Source organism: Biomphalaria glabrata, chromosome 12 (assembly GCF_947242115.1).
Source record: "Biomphalaria glabrata chromosome 12, xgBioGlab47.1, whole genome shotgun sequence".
Taxonomy (NCBI): domain Eukaryota; kingdom Metazoa; phylum Mollusca; class Gastropoda; family Planorbidae; genus Biomphalaria; species Biomphalaria glabrata.
Genome location: NC_074722.1, coordinates 31,617,711 through 31,640,700, shown reverse-complemented (window position 1 = coordinate 31,640,700; position 22,990 = coordinate 31,617,711). Strand labels below are relative to the sequence as shown.

The window sequence follows — 22,990 nt, the reverse complement described above, 5'->3', positions numbered from 1 at the left end:
GTCCTAAAAAGAATAGTCAACTTCGCGGGCGTAACGTATGCTGTCATTATAAAGACATAAAAATGGCAGTGAAATCAAATTTTGGTGTGATCGAACGATTGGCTATGTTTTTTTGAGTCTTATGTAGTTTTGACATACCAGCGCCACTAAACGTTAGTTAAGAATGCTTGACAAGAAACTGTTAGTAACAATACACTAGTAAAGAACAAAGTTCTCGATACTATAATTTTTGTTTTGTTTGGCATTTTTAGGATGTTCCATCAGATTTCAAGATTATTACTCGCACCCATGTACCTTAGTGAACTGATCACTCCATATGTCCCTTAGAGAGCCCTGCGCTCCATGGACTCAATGCTTCTAGTGAGGCCACGTTTCCACCTCAAAAGTCACGTTTTGTTTACAGCGTTCTATACGTTGAATTATTATTATTATTACTTCCTAACCTAAACCTCCCGATGGAGGGCAGCCTTCAGGGATCAAACTCTGGACCACGGCGACGACAGTCCAGGGCGCCTAACACTCCACCAGGCAGTCATTCATTTTGTTATATAGAATTTCCTTCTATTGATATCACATTTCTCTTTCAAAAGTTTGCAGGCTTTTTCAGTACAAGGACTAAAGTTTAGGAACTCTCTCCCCATTGATCTCAGACTGATAACATACCACACTACATTCCAGAAGAACATTAAAACCTAACTGTTTAAAACTTTTTTTTAGATGAGTTTGTCATTTTAGTTCTCGTGTTTATGTTTGTAATGTTATCACAGCGCCTTGAGCCTACATTTTGTTTGTTAACAGCGCTCTATAAATTAAATTATAATTATATTATTATTATTATTATTATTATTACTACTTCCAAGCCAAAGCTCCCGACGAAAGGCATGCCTCAGCGATCAAACTCGAGACCACAGAGACCACAGAGACAACAGCCCAGAGCGCATAACCTCGACCAGGCAGCCATTCATTTTGTTTACTTATATATAATATAGACCACGAGTACGGTGGCTTGATGACGTAGAGGCAGATCTACAACAGCTTAAAGTCCGGGCATGGAGACGCTCAGGATAGATCAAAATGGAGAGATGTGCTATAAAGAAGGCCAAGCAATTTAAAGAAAAAAAAAATTTGAAACTGCATAACGGAAACCTTCTCCCAGATACTCCTCCCCCCCCCCCCCCCCCCAACACAAAAGTGATTGGACCACAGGGCATCGAGCATACTATAGATAACAATGAAAGAATTTCTAATCACATACATTTAGTGTCGTTAGTGTAGATCTGATTAATATTATTTACATGATGGATCCAAAATAATTGTATGTTATAACTATTTAGTCGCTTCATCTTGCCAAAAAATAAATAAAGTTATTTCATCATTCTTATTATTAGCTATGAGTTTACATTTATTGTGAGGTCTGTAAGATACTTTTTGATTACAAGTCTGCTCATACCAGGTAGGGTATACTTTTTAGAAAAAAAACAAAACAAAAAGAAAACAGATTGGCCAGTATGGGGATCGAACCCACGACATTCGCGTTATTAGCACGACGCTCTAACCAACTGAGCTAACCGGCCGATGCAGGGATTTGTTTTCAAATAGATATCTGCTCTAGGTTTAACACTAATAAACTGACCAAAAAAAAAAAAAAAAGCTGACACATTGGCTTTTAATTTACGTACAACTCTTAACTATATATATATATATATCGACTTAATCTAGATTAAGCAGCTACTCATTTGTATTTAACTGTTCAAATCTATACATCTGGTATGTGCAGTAAGATTTATATACAATAATTCTGTGGACTATACTCTATACTAGTCTTACTAGTGCAATGTAATGAGGCTATATTTTCAATCTATATAATTATAGTTATATCTGTTACCTTCTTTGTTTAAAAGTTTTTCTTTAATGTATTTAAATATTTAAAGTAGGCCCTATATTACCTTGTCATAAGATATAGATCTAGATCTAATTAGATTCATAAAAATCAATATCTCGATTGTGGAAAAAAAAAAGAAAAAAAAAAAGCTAGGCAGATAGGAAAAGCGTAGTTGTCTGCCCGCCAACAGTGCCGCGCGCGGATCCAAATATAGATGACCCAGTTAGCCCGCTTTGCTTGGCCTACTTTACTTATGCGTCTCGTCTATCTAAAACTAAGAATAGTTATCTATTTTATTTGTAAAGAAATATATACGTCTAATTACAAGTAAATACTATAAAAAGGAATTAAATTATTTAATACTCTTGAAGTTTTCCTAACTTAATTTTTACTGCGTTCAACACACACTAAAACTTCATAACCAAAATGAGGAAACCTTATCAACTAATGGATATAATTGTTAAAAGTAACTTTACACTCAAGCGCCTCTATAGCTCAGTGGTTAGAGCACTAGTCTTGTAAACTAGGGGTCCTGAGTTCGATCCTCAGTAGGGGCTAATTTTTTTAATTTTTTGGCCAGGTTAAAATTGTTCTCTGATTACTTCTTGTTGGTCCTTATATTATTTTTTCTTGTTGGCTATAAAAAGAAAATGAAATGCAGTAAAAAAAAAAAAAAGTTTTTTTTTAGACCTAATAACGTCGCAGGATACTAAACGGTTTATTTTACCTTTGCGATGAAAGAATGTCACAATGATATTTATTAGATTTAATAGATGTGCATAGGAAGTTAAAATTTGTTGTTAAAATAATGTGTACATGTGTAGTAGCTTTTTGCTTGTTTAATGAAAAAAAAAAGACCACTAGATGTTGATGCACATTTTTAAGTAGCCCAATAACGTAGTTAGTGATTTAGAATTTATTATTGTATAATTGAGACGATTCATTTGCTCTATACACCAAATATTTTTCGTTTCAAGATTGAAAAATTACATTTGGTAATGTTGTTTGTGTTTGCCTCAATATGGCTGCCTGGTCGTGCGGTTTGCACGCTGGACTGTCGTTCAGATTTATCGATGGTCCCGGGTTCAAACCCTGCCCGCTCCCATCCCCCGTCGTCCTGCGGGAGGTTTGGACTAGGAAGTAATTATCTTCAACTCTGAAGGAACATCCGAAACATGTAAAACATTTTACATTTTTACAAACATTGTTATAGTTGTAATGATGAATTCAATCCAAATCTCCTCTGCCTTGCAGCTTAACCCAAACAAGGGAAAAGACTTCTGGAGTCCGACATTGAGGAAAAATCAGAAGCCTGTAACCGTAACCCTTAGGCAGCTTGCAGCACAGAGAGTTACACCCTGGCAGAGCCTGCGACAAATAAGATTCCCTTCTCTCTCGGCACAAACCATTCCTTTGGACATAAGCAGCTACGTGCAGTACCGTGGAGTTGGGGGGGAGGGGGGCTGGTTCGTTCTGTCCAAATTTGATTAACTTTCATTTTTCTCAGTTCTTTGATTTCTGACTAAAGGAAAGAGGCTGAGGTTGGAACACTGTATTCAAACTGAATTTCCATTTGTTTGGACCAATATAATAAAGTCTTATCTTATCATATAATATATAACTGACGAAAACAAAACAGAGTGAACACAGAAGACATCATTACAAGATTGATTCCCCCCCCCCCCCCAAAAAAAAAAAAAAGAGAAACAAAAACATTAGAAACAAAATTCGAATTACAACTTTATAACATTACAACTTTATAGCATTACAACTTTATAATATTACAACTTTATAATATTACAACTTTATAACAACTTTATAATATTACAACTTTATAATATTACAACTTTATAACATTACAGCTTTATAAAATTACAGCTTTATAAAATTACAGCTTTAAAACATTACAACTTTATAACATTACAACTTTATAACATTACAACTTTATAACATTACAGCTTTATAAAATTACAGCTTTAAAACATTACAACTTTATAACATTACAACTTTATAACATTACAAGATTATAACATTTCAACTTTATAACATTACAACTTTATAACATTACAACTTTATAACATTACAGCTTTATAAAATTACAACTTTAAAACATTACAACTTTATAACATTAAAGCTTTATAACATTACAAGATTATAACATTTCAACTTTATAACATTACAACTTTATATCATTACAACTTTATAACATTACAACTTTATAATATTACAACTTTATAACATTACAACTTTATAGCATAACAACTTTATAACAATATAACTTTATAACATTTCAACTTTATAACATTACAACTTTATAACATTAACAACTTAATAACATTAACAACTTTATAACATTACAACTTTATAACATTAACAACTTTATAACATACAACTTTATAACATACAACTTTATAACATTACAACTTTATAACATTACAACTTTATAACATTAACAACTTTATAACATTACAACTTTATAACATTAACAACTTTATAACATACAACTTTATAACATACAACTTTATAACATTAACAACTTTATAACATTACAATTTTATAACATTACAACTTTAAAACATACAACTTTATAACATTACAATTTTATAACATTACAACTTTAAAACATACAACTTTATAACATTACAATTTTATAACATTACAACTTTAAAACATACAACTTTATAACACGTGCACAAATGCTTGTAAAGAGTTTGGACAAGGCAAAAAAAAAAACAACCCCCAAAAAACAACAAAAAACAAATATTTGCATTGGAAATGATAAAATAAAGATCAACTAGACCAATGTCAAGGATGCTAAATTGAACTTCACTGTTGCCAACTAAATGAAAGCTACAGACGGAAGAGCAGTTCTAAAAAGTGCTTAGAAACTTGAAAAAAAAAACAACTCGCTTATAAACATTTCCTTTATTATGTACAGTGGACGCACTAAAAAGCTATTTATGGATTTGTCTTCATGTAAAAAAAAATAATAATTAATAAACAACGCGGATTACCAAATTAAAAAAAAAAAATTAAAAATTCATTTATCGTCACATTAAGTCACATATAAGTAAGCCTTACTAAATGTTAACATGTCTTCAACCTTCTACTCACCAATATCTATTTGAATTCTGCACTTTTAAATTGTATCAGGCTAATCTAAGTAGGTCAACCATTTTAAAATATTTATTTCTGCTCAGTTCACAATATTGGACAGAAGTGGGGTATTTTTTTAAATGCCCGAATTCGATATTTTAAAACCAGTTATTTAATTTTTTCCTGATTAAGATATGGAATGTCCTATCTAAAAACGTAGGTAGGTAACGCTTTTTTTTTTTTTATAAAAGCTTGCGGATTTTAAAAAGAAAGATGAAATATGTAAAATTCCCCCACTAAAAAAAATACTGAAATTCTGGTAATGCTCATTGGTTACGTGTATTCAGTTATTCCCCATGCTGCCACTTTAGCTAATTTCTTGTCTTAGACTTACTGAGACGGTAATGGAAGTCCTGATTCCATTTCTTGATCCCCCCTCCCTGGGATGCTTAATTTCTCTGGCTGTGCCTAATGCCTAATGTTGTGATTACTGTCAAGTGTCGATCAAAACTGTCATAGACCTTTAGTGTCAGTGGCTGTCACAGCTGTCACCAACGGTTAACCCCCCACATCTTGTAATGGCCCCATTCATTTATCGCGGAGTGTGCTTGTGTGAGTGCGTGTGTGGGTGCGAACATGCGTGCGGGAGGGGGGAGACAAGCCTTGATCAAAGTAATTGATTGATTGGAAAGTACGAAGACAATGTGTAGAAATGGGAGGAGGAGGGGGGGGGGGCTTAGAACTGTTAGCAAGATTATTGAGGAAAGACCGATCGTTGACAAAAGGGTACACGAGGGTTAAGGAGCTGGGGAGAGGGGGGCGCATAGGCCTAACATGTGGGCGTTTCCAATCTCCGTGTAATTTACCCCCTAATCGCAGATGAGGGTCAGCAGTAGTGTACGGGAGGGAGAGGGAAGCGGGGCTTCGTCGGGAGCCAGGCACTAACTACCTAAGTTGATCGTCTGGACTAAACAGGCTGATAGTTTCCTTCAAGACCAAATTGAAACACACACACATACACACACAAACATATACATACATATATATATGTATTAAAATAAAAATACTTTTAATAGGGAATTATTGCTCCTCTACAAAGCTGATAACCGTTTCGAAAGAGCGATTATAGTACTCTTAATAACTAATGTATGATAGAATTATACAAAAGTGGAAAATTTTCTACCCCGCCCTATTAGCCATATCCATACACTATAATAATCTTGGTTAAGCATATATATATTGTTACGAATCTCACTATCCAGGCTCTCTGCAAACTGCACCTTACACCACCAACTTAAAGAACTTGACAACTCAGGGCTCCAAAGTAACGTAACACTTTAATTGTTGAATAAATAACAGCCAATACTTTACAATTGGCAACACGTACACTGTACAAATATCTCTCCGATAACACCGTTCCGCAGTATCAACTCTTGCACTGGCCTCTCCGTCTCGTTCCGGGCTTGCACTGGGTTCAACAGTTCAGGACTGACTTCACACACTAGGCTCGTTGTGTCGGACTCGATCGCAGACCAAGATCAAGACGCCGTTCGTCTCAACTGTACTTGATAGTACTCCGCACTAAACCGTCGTAATGCTCCGTACAGAACCACACCGCTGAACTGTGCTGTAGTCGACCGGACTGTAGTGAACCGGGCTCTGAACCCCTGCCGTGAACCTCCTTTCTGAACCTCGCTGTATTGAGCCCCTTTTCTCGACCGTCTTGACTGCGACACCTCCTCTCTTATATAGGGTCCCTACTGGCCTTCTCGAACCGGACAGAACGCCGCTCGACGTTTCCAGGTGGTCAACTACAACTCTCGTGACGCTACTGAGCTCTGTTCACGACGTCGATCCTTCCCGGACCGCCGTCGATCCTTCCCGAACCACCGTGTTGACACTGGTCTCGGCTGACCGTCGTAACTCGTCACGGTTGACCGCTCGTCTAGCGCTGGCCTGGGGCGATTTGCGTCGGTTGACTACACTCACACCACTACCCTCATCTGTGCCACCACCAGGTTTATAACAATATATATATATATATATATATATAAACATAAACATAAGGACATGCACATGTCCGTCTACACGTTCTTAAACTGGGCCTTAACTCCCCCCCCCCCTTTGTTTTAGCTCCTATGTAATAGATGTACTCCCTCGTCACAAGGACCCACCCACCACCACACAGACTCGGGGTCATGTCCACACATAAAACAATCAGGTCTCGGTGATTCAACTGGTGACCTCGCTGACCCTTGAACCGTTGCTCTTCCCCCTTCCGGTCACGTGGCGCCCGTTGATACGATTGGATACAAGATGGCGTTGATACATGGCCGGGAAGAGAAGAAATGTAGCAAGATCTCAGGAGTTCTTCATTTCGCCTTTTTTCAAAAATATTAAATTGTCTTTGAATTAAATGGTCCGAATCCGAAAACTTATGAAAAGCTCAATACTTCAAGGGGTTGGTTAAACAGGCCGACCTGTGACCTACATATCTTGAAACCTGTGACCTACATAGCTTGAAACCTGTGACCTACATATCTTGAAACCTGTGACCTACATATCTTGAAACCTGTGACCTACATATCTTGAAACCTGTGAAGCAGTCGAAGAAAAAAAAAGAGAAATAGAATGAATAGATAGAGCAAACTGCAAAGATTCATACATTAGTCACATTATAAGTGCATACTATCAAATATCTAGAGAAAATAACCTAATGACGAAATTAAAGTAAAGAATAGCTGCATCTGACGTGACATTGTATATAAGTTTTGGCTGTTATATATACCCTCAACTAGAAAGCCTTCAGGAGAGAAGACTCAAAAGTAAAGTAGCAATTATACATAAAACACTGAACCATAATCTTCAAATACAAAAACATAATCTAATAAAATCTAATAAAATACTCAGAAAGACACAAAGATTCCTCGTCCCATATGCTAGGACAAATTTGTACAAGTGTTCCTTTTTCCTTAGTGCTATTAGAACATGGAATGGGTTGCCTGAGCCAGCAAGGGAAACCAATGACTTGGCAGAATTTAAGTCACTGGTTAACATGCATGACTAAATGCATGACGCGTAGGACGTAATTATCTTCTTTTTTCAAGTAACGTCTGTATTATATAAGATATATAGCCAATAGCCACCCTACTTTTCTCATAGTTACATCAGCAACAAGCATGCACACTCCATAACACTGCTTCTGAGATAATACTCTTTGCAATAATGAAACTTTACACAAAATAAGTATAAAGACAAATGATAGAGCACTACCAGCTTCATAAAGTAGAAATATATTAAACATTTTTTTAAAATGTATATTACTTGTCTAGACACTATAAAGTCCCATAATATATTTTTTTTGCACTTTATTGCATTGCGGGATCTTCAAGGCGCCTCTGAGTTCATCAAGCTCTAATGGGTACCTGACATTAGTTGGAGAAGGTAAAGGCGGTTGGTCATTGTGATGGCAACATGCCACCCTCGTCGGCCACATAAACAGATGACATTTACATCAGATGACATTTACATCAGATGACATTTACATCAGATGACATTTACATCACCAGCCCTATAGATCGCAAGGTCAGAAAGAAGTAAATAGTGATGAAAGAAGGAGGACATATTGCGTACACCAAGGCCAACTTTAGGTGGAGGCCTTACGTGAAGTGAATTAGGGTGGCCCCCATAAGAAATAGAAAAAGAAAATAAAGGCCGAAAAATATGCCGTCTGACTTGTAGATCTACGCATTCGTGAATAAATCTTTAACCCTAGTCGAGACATGGCTAGTAGATATAGAGCAGAGGTTCTCAACCTGTGGGTCGCGACCCCCTTGGGGGGTCGATTGACGATTTGCCAGGGGTCGCCTAAGACTATTGAAAAAATGGATGTTTTTGTCTACTCCTCCATTGCTGTGTGTGTATGCTGGGGGGGGGGGTCGAGGCAGACTGGGGGATTGTAAAAAGGGGTCGCCGAGCACGAAAGGTTGAGAACCGCTGATATTAGAGCCATGCCCACAGACTCTGACAGGTTTGAGATTTGATCCAGGTTTCGCAATATTTTCTAAAAAAAATAAATAATTTCTGTGTGAGGCCCCCCCCCCCCCCAGCAATCGGAGTCTCTAGGCAGCTGACTAGTTTGCCTATGCCTAAGGCAAATCCTGCATGATACGCCTACGTGTGACCTAACACTAGCTATCTGAAATTCGGTTCCTAAATTATAGAATCACCCATGATTCTTAAGTCTAAATCAGAAACACAAGCTAAATTTTGAGTGTCGTGTCTTGCAGGGCACACATTTAGAAACTAACACACGCACACACACAAAAAAAAAGTCCGCTGTCACATATTCAAATGAAACAAGAACAAAAATGTAGCCAGAGGGGGAAATCTCATTAGTTGACTCTTTCCGTCGTCTGCTAACCTGAGTTCATTCAAGCGTAACGTAATTTCAATGACGTTTCCACTTAAAGGAAAACATTCTTGACTTCATTTCCTTTGTGCCAGCCAACTGCCGCCTTTGGGTGCAATTAATTACGTCAAGAAGGGTGCTACCTTAGAAAAAGTTTTGCTCAACAAAGGGAGAGAATTTGTGGATCAAACATTGATTTTTCTAGTGTCAAAAGCACTTTGTCAATGGCATTAGCATCAAATTGGATAAAAATATCGACAAGACATGGATTTTGATTTTCTGTTAATTATCTTTTTTTTTTTTTTAAATTGTACGACACCATAAAAAGTAAACAATAATCTAATTAAATTCCTAATACTGTGAGGAGAGTATACACCATTGATTAGTAATAACTCCCAATAGTATGATTAAATACGAGGAAACCAGAACGCAAAGTGTTACACTGCCGAATGACAAGAAAGACTCAAATAATTGAACTCCCTTCCATCCACCAATCCCTGTATGACCTCTGTCAGGACAAAACATTCTTATCTACAATATTTGTAAGCTCTCTGTGAGGACAATTATCGGTACATACTCGTGACTTAAATAGATCAGACTACAATGTTCAACTCTGTAGTGAGGCGAATAGAAGCACACCAGTGAAAGGGGACATAACCTCAGCCAATTCTAATTCTGTACTCCAGAAAGTAAGAAAACAAATGAATACAGTTCGTTAATATAGAAAATTGTTTACTTTTATTTAATTAATTACCGATATTTATAGTTTAATTGTATCTTTTGTAAATGCATTAAGTTGGCAATAAAATACATAAAAATAAATAAGCCCACAAAGAGGCTAAGAAAGCCCACAAAAGAGGCAAAAGAAAAGAGGCAAAAGCCTAAGATTCAAAGGATGTCAACAGCTCACAACCAATTTCACAAGCAAAACTGAGATATCCTAAAAATAAAAGAAAAATAAAAGAGAAAAATAAAAAAAAACAAGATGACATATGAGCTGTTGTATCATGAGCTGTAGTGTCATGAGCTGTTGTATCATGAGCTGTTGTGTCATGAGCTGTTGTGTCATGAGCTGTTGTGTCATGAGCTGTTGTGTCATGAGCTGTTGTGTCATGAGCTGTTGTATCATGAGCTGTTGTATCATGAGCTGTTGTGTCATGAGCTGTTGTGTCATATTAAGATATCATCGTAACGCCCATTGCATGCCACAGCACCAACAGAGATGAATAAAACATCGATTCTAGATAGTGCGAATGCCATTTGCATACAATGTCATTCTTAGCTTTTGCATAAAAAAAATGTTTCCTATTCGAGTTACATAGTGTACCTGAAAAATTATATATATATATATATATATATATATACGTTACTATTCAAAAGGTACAGTTATCACACAATTTTACAAACTCACTCTGTCTGCATGTTAAAATGTATGTACATGTTATTTCTCTCACACCCATTCTCGGATCAAGTTGAAACTTTGCACAATTACTTAATGGCATTGGCAAGACATTAATCAATAAAAGAAAAAAAGTAACCAATTATACCATTTATTACTGGTAATTCATTATATAGTTAAATAGCAACAAGGGAAAGTATTCACAAAAGTTTTCACATAAAATGTCTAAATTTGTTGGGTTTAGTCCCCTTAAATAGTATTGTGAACACGATTTCAGCCTCATGCCTTCTCCGATCAAATTGATACTTTAAACTATGATTTATTGTACCAAACAAAACACGAATCAAAAAAACAAAAATACTCAATTCGTCGATTAATTAGTGGTAATTGGTTTTTTTTGTTTGATATCGAATTAGGGAAATAGCGTGTACATTATTGGTAGATATAGTTTTAAGGTCGAGTTATTCCCCTTTAGATGAGCTTTGTTGTTTCTTTAATCACGATATTTTTTAAATATTTCGCTTGTTTTTACTATTGTTTCTATGCTTGTGAGTCTTGGACGCTGACTGCAGAGCTAGAGAGGAGGATCCTAGCAATGGAAGTGAGGTGCTACGGAGGGATCCTAGGTATCACGTTCAAAGACCGCATCACAAACCAAGAGGTTACTGCAGCGATTGAGACACATAATGACCTGCTACCTACCGTTGAAAAAAACGCAAGCTAAAAATCTATGGCCACATTATAAGATCTTCGGGGCTCGCAAAGACCTTCCTTCAAGGAACAGTACCAGGAAAAAGAAGAAGAGGCAGACAGAGACATCAATGGGTGGACAACCTAAAAGAATGGACGGGCTGCCATTGAACAGAGAGGAATGGAGAAAGACGGTCAATGAATCTTGCATGGTGCCCCTACGGTCCAACAGAATAAGGGATAGGTAAAGGTAAAGGTAACAATATTGTCTCACCTTTATGTATAGTATTAAAAGTAGTGTAACTCTATGAAAAAAAAACTCACATATTCAATTTTGTAAACAAATCGTTTCGCTTTCGGAAGATAAGAAGCAGCCGTCACACTTGAACTTCGCAAATCCTAAAATATCATGATATCGGATTTTCAATATCTTTTCTAGCTTCTTCTATCTAAACGTGACAAACGGACGGACTGACTGACAGACATACTACACAAAATTAATAGCGGCTTTTCTACTTTCAGGTGCAGCTTAAAAGACCTATCCGCAATAGAAGCAACGCTCCATTACAGAAGACTCAATAAACGTAAGGCCTAATACAAGGCGAAATTCTAAAGTCATAGGCAAAAAACAAAACCTATTTGGGCAGCTGTTTGAGACATACTTTCAGAAAAAAAGCTAAAAAGATTCTAGAAATAAGATCACGATTTTGTGATTTTACCATCATAAAAGAGACACAAGACACCGATAGCCAAGACAAACAGACATAAAAGACTCTTTTGTTCCCCTGGCAATCAAATCATTAAATAGAAACAATCTGATATAAACTTTTCGCATGTAAATTATGAGTCTGGTGTAAATGTATTGTTGTGCTTAATAATAACAATACCATGTTACATTCAAAGCTTTATTTCACTGAATGACAAACAACTACACACATAGTAGAGTTCACAACACGGACTACGAAATACGGTCAGTACACAGGTTAACAAATGTAAACAAACACTAAGGGGCGACAATCCAAATAAGCAAATTCACGACATGTATATTTTGGTTTTCTATAATTATAATGTTTTGTTTGGTATAATGCACAATTTGTAAGACAGATTTCCTTATGGATATTAAAGAATATTATTATTATTAAAAGAAGCAACATTTTGGCCCAATAACTTGTTTTAATTAATATTTGTTATGATTTTTTTCAAAAGTTAAAATGATTGCTCTCGATGTAGTGTATACGAAACAAAACTGACACGTTTACATTCTGCAACATATGACAATCTGTCAGACTGCTCTTGAGACTTGAACTCACGACCTCTGGTTAACTAAGTCCATTTCTTTTCATTCGTCCCTACGCGTCACGTGACAGACTGGTTAATAAGCAAATGTCTGTATTGTGTCGCTGTCTTCCAGAGGATGGTATTGATCGGTTGTAAAATAAAAAAAATAAAAAAGTTGATGATGTGACTTTCATTTTGACAACTGACAGAATTAAAAGATTTGTTTCACTGTTTGGTAAGAGACTTGCCACGACCATGCACTTTTAAAAAAGGTGGGCTAGAATTGGGTGATAGGTCATGGGGCCTTTCTTATTTGAGACATAAACATGTAACGGTGTATCAAAGGTAGGACTTAAAGGACACGTTTTCAGCTTTGTCGTGAATACATTTAAACTAAAAATCCAATTTCGTTGGCGTCCTAAAAAAATGAAAAGATCGGTTTTCTAGTTTTTCAAGCTTCGGATGTTCTTCAGAATTGACCGATATTACATCCTAGCCCAAACCTCCCACAGGACTGTAGGGATGGCGGGGGGCACGGTTTGAACCATCGAGACATTCCGAAAAGTATATCACGTGACCAGGTAGCCAACCTTTGCGAAATTACAATGAATGACATTGTAATGACGTTTTTTTTTCTTCAAAAAGGGAAAGTTTTTGACTTAGAGACAATAAAGAATTAAAGAATTTAAAAAAAGAGACTAAGATTTAGGAAATAAACACAGAAGACTTTTGGCAGCCAAAGAGTAAGGTCGGCTTGGATAACTGAAGTTGAGGTTTAGCTTGACGACATTCGACGGTTCCCTTTGTTATTATTAAACTTCTTGTTCGACATTCGCTATCAGCGTCGACTAGCTTCTATTGTTGGATTTTCGCCTGTGTCATTGGATTTCGTTATTTGAGAGCTACCTCCCTTTGACTTATCTGTATAAGTGCCCAAAACAAACTGTATTTTGTCTCTAGATTTGTCTTCAGCTATCTTCCTTAATTTCTGTATTCACTGTTACATACACAGACACTCCCCTTGGCGACCTTTCTCCTTCAATTAATGAATAAATGACAGTTTAAAGCGGTAATTATTTAGTGATTGTTGTAGTTTTTCACTACTCTAAAGTTGTGCCCGTTAGGCTTGTGGGCATGGGGGGAGAATGGTCCATTGGTCCGAATAGACCTGGTCTAGACGTCCTTAGATCCACTTTCCTAGAATGTCTGGCAGATCAAGGTCTTTTGATAGCGTAATGAAATATGGACCAACGACTATAGTGACTTTATCGCGGGGAATGATGGGATAGATTTGTAAGGAAGGTACTTTCTAAGTAAACCAAGAAAGAGTGGAAAAAAGTCATAAAAGAATAGGAGAGAGAGAGAAAGAGGAATGAGGTAGTGAGGTCAGTGGAAAACTGAGGATGGTGAGAGAGAGAAAGAACATAAATGTGTGTGTGTGTGAGAGACAGACAGACAGACAGACACACATATACTAGCAGAGAGAGTTCATTAGAGATATATGCGGTGAGAGACAGGAGATACGGTAGATGTCAAAGACTTAAGTTATCCAGAAGAAAGAGGAGAGAGAGAGCGAGGAAAAGAGAAAGAGAGAGAGGGAGTGGGAGAGGGAGAGGGAGAAAGAGATGGAGAGAGAGAGAGAGAGAGAGAAGGGATAGAAAAAAAAGAAAAAAAGAGAAATAGATAAAGTGAAGGGGATATAAATAGAGAACAAGAAAGTCGATAAAGAAAGAGAGAGAGGAAAAAGAAGCCTTTAATACATAGAAATAAAGAGAAAGACATAAAGAGCGAGAAATACTTGAAAGAAACATGGTAAAGAGATAGAGAAGAGAACAAAGTTGAGAACAAAGATCAAAATAAAGCTAGAGAAAGGAGAGAGAGAGAGAGAGAGAGAGAGAGAGAGAGAGAGAGAGAGAGAGAAATTGAAAGCTAAATACGTTGACAAACAAATACAATGTCTAGAGAATGTCCACAAGATGTCGTGAGCGCCGAAGGTTGTTACTGTACTCAAAGAACGCGCTCGGTGAACCGTGAAGGCACTGCCACACATGGTGCGACTAATGAAGGTCGCCCTGAGGGGATGGGTATCGAGTACATGTCACGTTTGACGTAGGGTTCGATTCCCACCGCTTCTATCTACACCCACCCCACCCCCACCTCAATACATGGTACGCATGTAACAAAGTATAAAGCTACCCACACCCATGGCACAGTCTCAAAGTGCATTTAATTGTGCTGCATGAGTTTAAACAAAAACCACACATAAGTTTTCAATATATTGGTTATGATCGTCATAATAACCAATTCGATTTCTTCTATGAAAGCATTGTCAATGACACACTTGACAACATTGAGTTTGCAAATGGGTCCCCTTGATGACCTTTGACCTTTCGATCTAAATTTAGAAGAAAAAAAAGTAACGAAAAGTCCCGTAGCTCGTTTTCTGGGTTTAAAAACTCAAAGTCAGTTTTGATCCGAAAATCAATGCTTAACAGATGTCAAACATTTAGAAATCTATTTTAAACTATGGTATTTGAAGGATATCCTCTTGACTCTATACAAAACATGAAGGTATTTGTCTGCCTCTATAGCTCAGTGGTTAGAGCACTGGTCTTGTAAACCAGGGGTCCTGAGTTCAATCCTCAGTAGGGGCTTTAATTATTTTTTTTCTTTTTACAGGGGGGAGAGTGGATCTCTAGATTGAGAGATGCATTAGTAGTCCCCCTTTCAGACCTTGACATCTATAGGCAAGATTCAAAAGTGATCTGTTGCTATGGACGAGGGTGTCACGTGGCCAGCACAACGACCAACTGACCTATGCCAACTAATGACATGTACCCTTTAAAGATGATGTATATGGCTTTGTTTTTTTTATCAAAAAAAAGTCTTGACTATTTATTTCAAGCAGAACTATCGACAGAAACGTGTCTGTTTTACTGTCCATCGATAGCATTCTTAAGTCAAATCTGATTAAAAGTACAGCTTTGTGTATCTTTGGTATAAATGGCGTAGTCAACCGTAGTGTACCAGACTCAGGAGTTGTTTATTAAATTTCAAGTTGCTTTCAGTTTATTTGATAGATTATCTAAAGCTTTGCTTTTATTTTTATGTAAATCTAATATAGGTCTTAAGAGTTGTAAATCTAAAGTCTACATCCAGCCCTAGTTCTAAATGTCTAGATCGATATGATGAAAGTACCAATAAGTAATTACTTAATTTTTACAATGTCCTCTGGTGTAATGGCTAAAGTCAAAAGCCAGAGTGTCATAAAAGGTAGAATTAAGAGTTGGGTGCCCGGCTTAATAAAACTTTTTTTTAATTTTCAGATTTTATTTTTATTTTTTCTTGTTGGGGTTAGGTATCGTCGTTTTAACAAAATCCTTTTTAAATTTTTTTCCTTGTTAAAAATAACACTTTCTTCCCTATTTCCATAATTCGAAGTTTCTATTGTTTTAGTTCACATGTTACAGAGTTTCAATCAAAACAATGAGGACTCTGTAGACCTGCAATCTATTCACATAGTCTAGGTTATTTCTTAAAGGGGAGAGAGATTTATTTTGGAAAAAAAATGTGCAACTTGATCTGGTTGACATTGAAACGAGGTGGTTAGAGTTTAAACCCTAGAAATGAAATATATGTCAATGGATTAAATATGGGATCTCACAACTATTTGATACAAACACTGGCTTAATAAATATCACATTTACCTATCCCTTAGTCTGTTGGACCGTTGGGGCACCACTCAAGATTTGTCGACCGTCTTTCTCTATTCATCACTGTCTTTTGCCTTGGATAGAACTTTAACGTCAGGCCCGTCCAGTCTTTGATGTCTTCCCATCGCTTTCTCTCTCTGCCTCTTCTTTTTTTTCCTGGTACTGTTCCCTGTAATATGGCCATAGAGTTTTAGTTTGCGTTTTTTATTTGCAGTAGGCTAGTTAGCAGGTCATCGTGGGGGTTCATTTGCTGTAGTTAGCAGGTCATCGTGGGGGTCCATTTGCTGTAGTTAGCAGGTCATCGTGGGGGTCCATTTGCTGTAGTTAGCAGGTCATCGTGGGGGTCCATTTGCTGTAGTTAGCAGGTCATCGTGGGGGTCCATTTGCTGTAGTTAGCAGGTCATCGTGGGGGTCCATTTGCTGTAGTTAGCAGGTCATCGTGGGGGTCCATTTGCTGTAGTTAGCAGGTCATCGTGGGGGTCCATTTGCTGTAGTAACCCTGTCTGTAATCTCTTCGTTTGTGATGCGGTCTTTAAATGTTTTCATTGTCAGGAAATAATAAAAAACAACAACATTGAATGAGGATTACAGACAAATAAGATGGTGCTGCTGTATGTATAAATGTCTTTAGAGAGAACATCAGTATATGTATTGTACTTCTCTCCATTTGTTTTATACACCAAGAGTGTTTGAAACTTCATCTGTCGTTTCGATTGATAGTCTTTGTCCCTTTTTTTTTGCGCCAATCTATTTTCTAGTTCTGAACATAGTCCTAGTGTTTAAAAAACCTTGACCTCATAAAAGGCACATAATTATCATTGCTACGGTTCTAAAAAAAAAACAACAACACCTCCTCCTTACACCAATCTGGTCAAACTGTGAAATAACAGTTTTCTCCCTTTACAAATCCGGAAACAATTCACTGAGTTATAGGTCTTTGATTACCGTAATCTTTTTTCTTATTCTCTCCCAGTGAGGACGACTTTATCAGGGAAGTAATTTCATCGTCTGTCTGTCTCGTTCCTACAAGTCTAGTAGACAACTCTATCTGGTTGGATCTTAGTAACCGTATTATCTCCCCTTACATTCCTAGTCTCTCTCATGGTTTAAAAAAATAAATCTATTTTGATAAATACATTTTCGGACAATGTCCAGAAGTTTCGTGTTCGCATCCTTTCTTTTGTTTGTTTTTATATGTTTCGGAAATTCATTCAGAAATAAAGATTATTACGTCGTAGCTATAATCACCTACAGGAAGTCAGGGACCAGGGGGGGGGGGAAGAGGTCAAGGCTCGATCACTGAAGTATTCAAGCAGAATAGTAAATACAATAGTCAAAGTATTTACATTTACCACAAACAGTCTTTGTTTGTTTGTTTACGATACAGAATCCATGCATGTTATTGCTACTTTTGCTGTTCACACTCTGAGCCTCGTGTTCTGTTGACCCTGAAACTGGCAGAAGTGAAAAAGTGCTCTCCCCGTAACTATATGTGTCACTTCGAGTGGGAAAAGAGAGGAATAGATATAGAGAGAAAGATGCGAAGAGAGGGATAGAGAGAGCAAGAGAGAGAGGGGGGGATAGAAAGGAGAGACGTGCAGATGGCGAAAGAGAGAAAGAGAAGGAGAGAGATAAAGGATGAGGGGGGAAGACATAGAATTTCTTTCTGTGGGTTTATAATTATTATTTTTTAAAATATTGTGTGGATTTTTTTTACTTGGTATCTTGTGTGTGCGTGTTTATATAGTTTCAATGACAGGCCCGTCCATTCTTTGATATGGGCATCGTGCATTTAAAAGTATGCTCTATACTGTTAAGCATACATAGTAAAGTAAAGTTTCCCTTTCATACCTTGTGGGCTATAGGGCAGATGTAAAAGTCATCTGTTTCTTTGGCCTACGGTTTACGAGAGTGTCATGTGGCCAGCACAACGACCAATCGCCTTTGCTTTTCCACAACTAATGTCAGGCACCCATTAGAGCTGGGTGGACTCAGATCCCAAAATTAAAAATCCCACTCTTTACCAGGATTTGAACACAGGGACACCCAGTTTGGAAGCCAAGCGCTTTACCGCTCAACCACCGCGCCTAGTATACATAGTATTGTCTAGAAATATGTAGACTACTAACAAGATAGATTTACTTAGTACTCTCTATTTCAGTACTCGGTACATACCCTCCTTTCCGACGTACTCCTTAGCATGCCCCCCACCCCTCCCCATCAGGTTCTTAGTTCAACTCACAAAAAGAAAAAAAAATTTGATCCGAAAATCGAAAGTGACACGGTGACATGTGCTTAGGAAAATGTATTTACGTATAGAACTGTGCACACTGCATTAAAAATTCTTGCTGTTTATTGTAAGCCTCTATAGCTCAGTGGTTAGAGCACTGGTCTTGTAAACCAGGGGTCCTGAGTTCAATCCTCAGTAGGGGCTAAAGTTACCTTTTTTTTTTTCGTTTTTGTTTTATAAAACTAAATTGCTCATTTGGACTACTACTCACTTCTAAACACAAGTGTGTCCACACTGAGAAATACAAAGAAACTAGTCGGCCTTAGGCCACTGCAACCTATGCGACCGCAAAGAACCCCACACTTGCATGGGACACGTGCTAATTTTAGGTTTAAATGATTTTATAACATAACAGATTTCCCGCGGCCTCTGATTTACCAGGTGATCCTGGAAATCTCTCGAAATTGCAAAATATACGAAAAAGTCCTGGAAATATCCGGAAATTATTAAAATCTTTTGAAAACTAATAAAAAAATCTCCTGAAATATATAGACAAAAATTTCATTCAATATGGAAAACGCCAATAAAAGAGTGATCTTTCCATGACGTCTTTTACACAATGGTTAAGTGTATAAAGTTCTACTATTTAGTGACGGGTGAATACTAATTGTTCTCCCCCACCCCTCTTTTTTTTCTCCGCTAAAGTAACGTGGGGGTAACTCTAGTCCGACTTGCAGAAATAAAATAGAGATCTTTTCTTTCCTTCTAGTGTCCAGACTGTTGAGCCATGAAGAGAATTATATACATAGAGATTGTTTCTTGATCAATAAGAGAAAGACCCATCTCTTAATGGCCCTAGATCTATTCCAAGCCATATATGAAGAATAGTTGGGAGAGATGATGTTTTTGAAAAAGTGACATTCAAAAAATCAAAATAAAAAAAATACTTAAAAACAACATGAACGTTTATCTAAGGGAAAGAACCGCACAATTAGTGTACATCTCTCAATATTGCAATATTTATACCCTTTTCTGCATTAATCAAAAGTAATTAATTATCACAATTCAATAAACTCATTGAATGGTTTATTTTTTAGTCTGACTGATTGTTCCTGGCTTCAGTTTGATCGAGAAAGAGAAGTGGTAGAAATAACGTGTATAACATGTTTACCTGACAGACAGACAGACACAACAACTAACTCAACTGGGTCTGAACAAAAACATTTAAAGACTCATTGTTAAAAGTTAGATCAAACAAAATATTAAGAGACTAATGAAAAATTAAAAAAAATGAAGTATAGCCTGGAAAACTTTTTTTTAAAAAAGATTTTAGTCGAAAAGAAATTCTTGAAAGCCTTTCAGAGAATATTATCTCTACAATGAGCTGAGATAGGTAAGTGACTAGACCTACCTGCTGATGATGGTCATTCATACAGTCATTCATTCATGCAATTATTATTATAGTTCACACTTTCTCAGACACAGACAGACAGACAAACAACAAACACACGTAGAATTATAACTTAACAAGAACAAAGTCCAAGTTCTAAAAGTAGACTGAACTAAGCGGCATAATCAAATACCTCCTTGTCATAGGCGTGACATTCCTTTTTTTTTAAAGAGGGGAGACTTGGATAAAAGACGTCGACGCCACGGCCACGCCAACACGGTCACCGCCACAATGCCTTCCCCGCCAAATGAAAAGAAGCTGTCAGCGGCTGATTCTCTTCTGACGTCTGCTCATTCCCTGGAGGAAATTCCGCCATTCTCGTCTGCCGGACCAGTCAATACAGCGGTGCTCTCTTACATAATATTGGATAGATCAGAAGTTCTCAAACCTTTTTTGACCCTGGGAGCCCTTTATATACCGGTAGTCAAAACTTTCACACGGGCCTCTTAAGTGAAAAAGCTTATAGCGAAGAAAGTATTTTAACTGTATACAATTTTCATCTTTCTGCGGACCCCGTTCAGTCGTCTCGTGGACCCCTGGGGACCCACGGACCACAGGTTGAGACACACTGGGATAGACGAAGCGTGCAGTGAATGAGTTATGCAATGTCCAAATAGACATGACAGAGTTATCTTTTTTTTTTTAAATTTTCTGTTAGGCCTTTTTATTATTCCTACAAGAACCTTACACTCACTACATGGTAAAACTGTGGGTAGAAAGAAAAATTATTATTTGGGAAACGGCTGTAACGATTTTCCTAGAAATTTGAGAGTTTATTTATATCTTTGAGAAAACAATCTCTAGCTGATTGGTCACACAGTAAAAATAACTTTTTTTTCAGAATTTCTTAATTATCTTAAAAATTAAATACGTCCTTTTATCAATGAAATTATTCAGAACAGGGCCGGTCTTAGGCCGTTTTGACCGATTGTTACAAATGGGGCCCCCCACGACTTACCGGTAGCCCACAATTTTACATTTAGCGTATCCCTATCAGTCATGTCCCTGGTCGCAAGCCGAGATGTAGGACGTCAAAGGTTAACATATTTAGTGTATCGTAGGTTTGACGTAGCTTTGATTAACCCACTGGTGACTATATTGCGTTTGAGTTGCTTCCTGTGCATGGTGTATAAGAAATGTTGACATGATGATCTAATTAATAGTTATAGTTGTTATCGTAAAAAAAAATATTAAAAGAGGAGCCTCGCAAATATCCATTTCATTGGTCCCCGCAATTTGTAAGGCCGGCCCTGATTCAGAGTGATGTCAAAGAAATAAAAAAAAAGTTTTCTTTAACCCTTTACGTCACACAGCGGGAATTCCCGCACTCAGCTCGCATGTTTCTTTGCATTCTATAAGGAGTTGAATAAATAGATACATTTAAAAACAAAAAGAATAGACGTAGTCTAGATCAGAGACAGAGACAAAGAGAGAGACAGAGACAAAGAGAAAGAGAGAGACGGAGAGAGCAGGTCGTTGCACAATCAGCTGCCATCTGTATGCCTGTATTCTTTCCGACCGACAGACAGTTTGGTCGATGATGCAATACACCTCTTTTCTTAAAATATTTTTTAAAAAAAATACAACCAAGTTCTAAGCAAACATTTATTTAACCCTTTCCAGCCTAAGTGCCCATATAAATTCATTAACTTGACGTTTAATTGAATACCTTGATTGCATCTTTGTTTTACAGGATTCGGATTTCCCTTTAGGTTTAAAATTTAATTACATCTGAGCCCAAACCTCCCACAGGTCGACGGGGAATGGAAGCGTGCAGCGTTCGAACCCGGAATCATCGAAACCACCAAACGACAGTCCAGAGCGCATATTATACGACTCGGCGGCCATCTAGACATTTTAAATTTATTACTGGAAATATATTATTTGAAATGCGTTGCTTTTTAAGATACATTATTAATTCATAGTTGCTTTTTTTCGATCTTTTGAACCAATTCAGTCAGTTTACACCCCACTATGTTATGACTCGGACCACGTGACCGCCTCTAGATCTATAATGTCTCTGTTTTGACACAATGCTAAAGTTAAGACATTACACGACTTACTGAGAAAAAAATGGGGAAGGTGGGGGGGGGGGTAGAAGGGGGAAATCAGTACGGTCAAGTAAATAAGAAAGCTGTCAACCGCTAGAATTGACGCGGACTTGATTAAATTTGATTTTTTTTTATTGGCGCCATTTTTTATTTCCTTTTGACATCGTCATATTTCGAAAGAAGTGTTGTTTTTTTTACTGTCACATTGATTACACAAGGGAATGTCTGGAGCAGGATGTCTCCATTTCCGGTGGCCTTTCATACAATATTTCAAGCAGTCCATCTTGTCAGTCTTAGTGAAAGTGCGATGGCGCTGGTGGAAGAAGTGCCGGAAGCTGGTGGCCACAAGCCACAAAAAAGAAAAGAAAAAACACAATTAAAAAAAAATACATTCACACAGAAAAAACAGAAACACCAACAATAAGTTACAAAGAAATGTAGTATAAAATGTAGAAAAAAAATACATACAGTATGTACAGAGTACTATAAAGAAGCAAATAAAAAGTATACAGTAAAACCATTACTAAAATTAATAATACAAAAACACTTCAGTAAAGAAGACTAAAATGAAAAGTAGTAAAATACCAAATACTGAAACATAACTTACAAATACAAAAAACAACAACATAACAATAAATTACCCATAAAGACGCAGGTCGAACAATAAGATCAAGGCATTATTGCGTATGCTAGGAACAATTTGTAAAAGTACTAATTCTTCCCTAGAAGATGGGATGGGTTGCCTGAGTCAGACCAGATACGTGTTGGACGTAATGACATTCTCTTTTAA

The 22,990-nt window shown here is 37.0% G+C and overlaps 4 non-coding genes across 4 annotated transcripts; 3 read left to right on the top strand and 1 right to left on the bottom strand.

Moving 5' to 3' along the window:
* Positions 1 to 1,500: 1,500 nt before the first annotated feature.
* Trnai-aau (transfer RNA isoleucine (anticodon AAU)) lies at positions 1,501 to 1,574 on the bottom strand. The gene has a single exon. It is a non-coding gene; the product is annotated as a tRNA-Ile (tRNA).
* Positions 1,575 to 2,366: 792 nt separating this feature from the next.
* Positions 2,367 to 2,439, top strand: Trnat-ugu (transfer RNA threonine (anticodon UGU)). Its single transcript has one exon. It is a non-coding gene; the product is annotated as a tRNA-Thr (tRNA).
* Positions 2,440 to 15,337: 12,898 nt separating this feature from the next.
* Positions 15,338 to 15,410, top strand: Trnat-ugu (transfer RNA threonine (anticodon UGU)). Its single transcript has one exon. It is a non-coding gene; the product is annotated as a tRNA-Thr (tRNA).
* Positions 15,411 to 18,830: 3,420 nt separating this feature from the next.
* Trnat-ugu (transfer RNA threonine (anticodon UGU)) lies at positions 18,831 to 18,903 on the top strand. The gene has a single exon. It is a non-coding gene; the product is annotated as a tRNA-Thr (tRNA).
* The last annotated feature ends 4,087 nt before the right edge of the window (positions 18,904 to 22,990 follow it).